Here is a 6,000-nt window from a genome sequence, read left to right as displayed (position 1 = left end):
TGCATAGCATGTGTGTCCCAAACGTGGATACAGACTCCAAGGTTGATTATTACTCCTGTTTTTTAACATGTTTTAATTGGGACTATATAGGGAAAAACTATTTAGACTCAATGTAATCTGGATTTCAGTTTTGTCTTTGATAATGTTGGCTAGAAATTAATGGAGGTAAAATCTTTGGAACTTTGCAGTCTGTAAATATTTTATAGTGACAATATGTGGTGCTAATGTGATAGTTTCCGCACTAACAGTGACCCTTAATTTTATAGCAATTAAAGAATGTGATTGCCCTAGGTGGCGAGAGTTTAAAATCTCCTTTATGTCTACATCATGAATGTGTTTATACAAGGGCCCGGTAGATTTGGGGGCACACTGTTGATTGTCTGAGGATGGCTCTCCAGGCTTAGTCAGGACATGCTATCACCCAGTGCTTATCGCATGCATGAAAACTGACAATGACTCAACAAGAGTTTATCAGCCTGATCTTTGTTATTGATGGGGGTACTCAATCTAGCAACATACTGCTCTCAATTTCGCCGTTAGACATTTGACCTCTGTTTCTAAAAGTCACGCTGAAAGGCATACTGAAATCCGGGTTGGCTGCAGATTAAATGTTCAAGAGAGATGCAATTTGCAACCCATAGCTGGAAAAGAAAAAACCAGCGTCCATTGGCATTATTTATGCTTAGACTGTCTATTTATGGATTTCCTTTCTCTCTTTGCTTTCATGTGATAAGTCTAAATAGTGTCCTTCCGTTTTCCCTTCTTTTCTTCATTCCTTTCTAGCTTCCACCCTTCGTTTCTTCTTTGTTTTACTCACTCCTTTCTCTCTTTTTTTCTTAATTGCCAGGCTTTTTTCCTCTTTATTTTTCCTTTCTATATTCCTTCCAGTCTTTTTTGATCTTTCTTCCTGACTTTCCTTCCTTCATTTCTCTCGTCCTCTTGTTCTATGCTTCCTTCTTTCACTTCTCATCTCCCTCCTTCACCCGCTTCTTCATTTCTTCATGTCTTCCTACACTGCATCAACCCATCCCTCATTCCTTCCCACTTTCCTTCCTATCATACTCCTCCCCCTCGTTCTTGACTTTCTTCTTTCCCTCTCGTCCTTTTATTCCTTTATGCCTTCCGTCCCTCATCCGCTCCTTCCTTTCCTCATTCTTCTTTTGGTCATTCCTTCGTTCTTTACGTCTTCCTTCGTCCCGCCCCCCCCCCCCTCCCTTTCTCTTTTCAGAGTGCTCGAAAAATAGAATCTTCATGACGTAATGCTGTACTTTACTATGCTTTTGTGTGAGCTCTTCTCAAGACTGGATATGTTGGTTTGAATTTGCTTGGAATCTCATTTTACCCCCTCTGATCCCACAAGCTAGGCAGCTCCAAACGTCCAAGATAGAAAATATTTATATAGTTCTGTACTGGTGCTTCATATTGGGGTTTACAAACAAGCTACACTCTGCCACAGAGCGAATTCCACCGTAACACAGTAGCACCAGCACCAGCCCTAGGCTCTAGTGCAATGGGGTGGATAATAAATAGCTGTGGCATGTTTAAAAAGGCTCTTTAAAAGTGTGGATACCTGGCAGCTCAAAGGTTCATTTTTAGCTAGCAACATAGTTTACAACACAATGTTAAACATCATGTTATCCGCTCTTTAAAGAAAAATGGTGACAACCGCATTCCAAGCTTAAAAACTACTATGGGGTAAAATCAAAAATTTGCTAGCATTTGCGCCAAGAATTTTCAATTCTACTAAGGACACGGAGGCGAGGATTATGCTTCTCAAACTTTACTGCATCAACATAGCAGCCAATGAAAATATATTATTTTCGCAACAAACAATAAATTACTACATTTCCCATGAACACCATGGTTATAGGCACGCCCCCATAGTCCATAAGAACCCTCTGCGTGCGTTACACATCCTCTTTCTTTGAGGCGAAAGTCCAGAACTTGAACCAAAACGAACTCCAACATGGAAGAACAACTTTAGCTTGACAGCTTGACATCCATAGTCTCTTAGTCCTACTTTTTCTCAGCTCCTGGAAAAAAGGATAACACCACCGTAATCACTGAAATACAGGGTGGGCAAGCGTATGATATACAGACATTAAGCCGGGTGGGATAATCCTCGCCTCCGTGTCCTTAATAGAATTGAAAATTCTTGGTGCGAATGCTAGCAAATTTTTGATTCTATTACAGGACCGGAGGCTTCTGATTATGCTAGTTTAACGCTTGATTAAATACAACAGAAGTAATATCTCCCACCGGCTTATAATAAAAAGTTTTAAATGTCGATTCAGACGACCAATCTGCACAACGCATTATATCTTGGATACTTGACCCCAACCCATACGATTTTGACGCCATTGCGCCTCTCACAGAATGAGCATCAAAGATTCCAATATCTACGCCAGCTTCAGCCATCACATAACGAAGCCATCTAGCTATCGTGGCCGCTGCCACAGGTTTAAAGGGTTTTTGAATGGCAATCAATAATTGTTTACAACCCTGCGGCCGCAAGGCCTTGGTACATTCCTCGTAAGCTTTCAAGCAGTGAACCACACACAATTTGTCATTTGTAGGAAAAGCATTATATGAAATGTGACGTGACAAAGTTTTAGTGCGACCTGTAATATGAAAGGAAACCCCTTCCGGGGTGAACACTCTACCTGTTACGTCGAGAGCTCTCACATCCGAAGTCCGTCTGCAAGACGATAGACACAATACCATAGCCAGTTTTGCCGATAGCTGCTTTCTGGACAGAAGAGCGTTGCTCGGCCAACTATTGAATAGAGAAAGTACTAAGGACACATCCCACAATCCTGTATACTTGGGTGAGGGCGGCTTGGCAGCCCTGATGCCTTTTAACAGTTTACATACCATCGGGTGCATGCCCACCGGTTTCCCGTCTATCTGGGCATGCCCTGCCGAAATTGCCGAACGAAAATTATTAACCGATCGGTACGCTAAGCCTGATCCGGCCTTTTCCGTCAGAAAATTCAAAACTTGGGACAACTCTGCCCCCACGGGATCCAAACGTCGTCCCACGCACCAATCCACCCAGTTTTTCCAGGCCGAGGAATAACGTTTCCTGGTGGAAGGCGCCCATGCCTGTCTAATAAACTCAGCAGTTTCGCTCGAAATTCCCGGCAACTGCCACTGTTCCCGGAAAGCCTCCATGCCATCAGCGACAGCTTGCCCTCCAGTAGCAACGGGTGCTGTTCCTGTTGAGGGCCCTGCAACAACCATCTCGAGTCCGGAAGCATCCGTGGGCAATCGCAGCTCCACTGCAAGAGCTTGGGGAACCAAGCTTGGGACGTCCACCACGGAGTCACCATGACTATCTCCGCTTTCTGTCTGATTACCTGTGTCATTACCCTGGGAATCAAGAGGAAGGGGGGAAACGCATATTGTGTCCCTTGAGACCAGTCCTGGAGGAAGGCATCCGTCGCCGCCGCCATTGGGTCCGGTCTCCAGCTGAAGAACCGGCGAATCTGAAACGAGAGCCTGGAGGCAAATAGGTCCGTCTGAAACGGGTCCCACGTCGCCTGAAGCCACTGAAAGACACGAGGGAGCAGCTTCCACTCGCTGTAATCCCTCAGGTGTCTGGAATTCCAATCCGCTACCTGATTGGCCTGACCTGGAATGTATTCCGCCGCCACCGAGATCTGGTTTTGGAGACAATAATGCCAAAAATCTTTGGCTATTTGAACAAGCATCGACGACCTCGTGCCGCCCAACTTGTTGATATACCTCACCGCTGACACGTTGTCCAAGCGGAGGAGGATGCAACAAGACGTCTGTTTCGGGGACAAAGTGCGAATCGCAAACGACCCTGCTAGCAGTTCCAGACAATTTATGTGCATTTCCAGTTCCTGTGCCGACCATCTGCCGCCTGTAGAAACTTCTCCAAAGCGCGCGCCCCAGCCCCACCTGCTGGCGTCGGACTCGATCACTACTTCTGGTTGTGATCCGAAAATTGCCCTGCCATTCCAGGCATCCACGTGACTTAACTATAAACAATAAACTTAGGGGTCTGAATCAGAATCCAATAGTGATTCACTAATGTTGTACCTATGCCAGCCCGTGTGCGTAGGAAACAAAAATTATAGGTAGGATAACAAACAAAATCGCCAAAATGTGAGACACCTGTAACCGTGAGTCACCCCTGTTTGAGGATTCCCATCAAAGTGATTGTGGTCGCTACCCCGAACCATCTACGAGGGTATGTATGTGGTCTCAATGATCAAGAGACACAATACCCGGTAAGGATTACCAGATGATAATATTGATCCATACAAGACTTTGATGGGAATCCTCAAACAGGGGTGACTCACGGTTACAGGTGTCTCACATTTTGGCGATTTGGTTTGTTATCCTACCTATAATTTTTGTTTCCTACGCACACGGGCTGGCATAGGTACAACATTAGTGAATCACTATTGGATTCTGATTCAGACCCCTAAGTTTATTGTTTATATTTTAGTCCTATCGGGGGACATTACTTAGGCTTTGGTCTTTAAACGTCCCTCTAGCCCTACTACAACGTTTGGTTTTTCACATCCACGTGACTTAACCACCACTGTAGTTCTGTCCGTACCTCCTCCGAAAGAGGTACCGAGTCCGTGTATGATAGGCCCCTCCTTAGATGTTGTATCTTGAGCCTTTGAAGGGCCCTGTAATGCAATGGCCCCGGAAAGATTGCTTGAATGGACGATGCCAGTATGCCCACTACTCTGGCCAGCGTCCTGAGAGTCACTACCTGACTGTCTAACAACTTCTTTATCTCTAGTTTCAAATCCCGCAATTTGGCTTGCGGAAGAGATAGTTGTGCCGACAGAGAATCGATCGTGAACCCCAGAAAGTCCACCGATTGCGTTGGAACCAGTATCGATTTCTTTGAGTTGACTACAAATCCTAAGCTTTGGAGTAAAGACATAGTCATGGTCAGATGCCGCAGGAGACAAAGTCGATCCTGTGCCATGAGTAATATATCGTCTAGGTATATGATCAATCGTACCCCTCTTTCCCTGAGGAAGGCGACCACCGGTTTCATCACTTTCGTGAAGCACCATGGAGCCGAGGATAGACCGAAGGGAAGTGCCAAGTATTCGTAACATTGGTTGTCCCACATGAATTGCAGAAACTTGCGATGCGGTGGGAAAATCGGGATAGACAGATATGCATCCTTGAGGTCCAGGCGGACAAACCAATCCCCTTCCTGCAGCAAATCTGCCAGGAGATGAATACCCTCCATTTTGAAATGGTTGTAGGTTAGGTATTGGTTGAAATCTCTGAGGTTGAGAACCAACCTGTTTCCGCCCCCTTTCTTTTGGACAAGGAAGACGTTGCTGAAGAAAGACCGAGGACCCCTCTGAACCCGGGTGATCGCCCCTTTCTTCAGCAATTCTTCCACCTCTACGTTTATAAAATTGTGATCTTGTAGGGAAAAATGGAGAGGTGGAGGGGGAGATCCCTACGCTGGACGGGAGTAAAATTCCAGTTGAAATCCCTGAACCGTTTGCAGCACCCACGCATCCTGCGTCAAAGCTCGCCACTGCGCCATGCCATGCTGCGTCCGTCCCCCCAACGGAAGAATGGAAAGATCTGTAACACTCACCGGAGTTCTGACTTGACTTGAAGGAAGCCCTGTTGTTCCCCGACTGGAAACGGCCCTTGGAGAATCTCCGCTTGGAAGGATAGAAAGTTCAACCGCAGGTGGAGTCCCACGACCACGGCCAAAGTCTCCACGCTGGGAGCCTTGCTGGAATCCTCGGCCTGACGAGCGGCCCCCGCCTCGTCCGGCCCTGGTGAAAACCCCTTGGCTAAGGGCCCGCTTGATACCGCTCTGGGCCTTGTCAAGGGCGGTGAAGGTGCCGACGTATTTAGTAACGTCTTTCACGAATTTGTCGCCAAAAAGGAAACCCCCCGCCAGAGGTCCCGGTTCCGCTTCCGCAAGCTCCGTGAGGTTGCTGTCCATTCGAAGAAGCAGGGATATCCGCCTCT

The sequence above is a fragment of the Lissotriton vulgaris genome, chromosome 1_1 (assembly GCF_964263255.1).
Source record: "Lissotriton vulgaris chromosome 1_1, aLisVul1.2, whole genome shotgun sequence".
NCBI lineage: Eukaryota > Metazoa > Chordata > Amphibia > Caudata > Salamandridae > Lissotriton > Lissotriton vulgaris.
The sequence above is the reverse complement of the archived record's forward strand: the minus strand, read 5'-3'. Positions refer to the sequence as shown.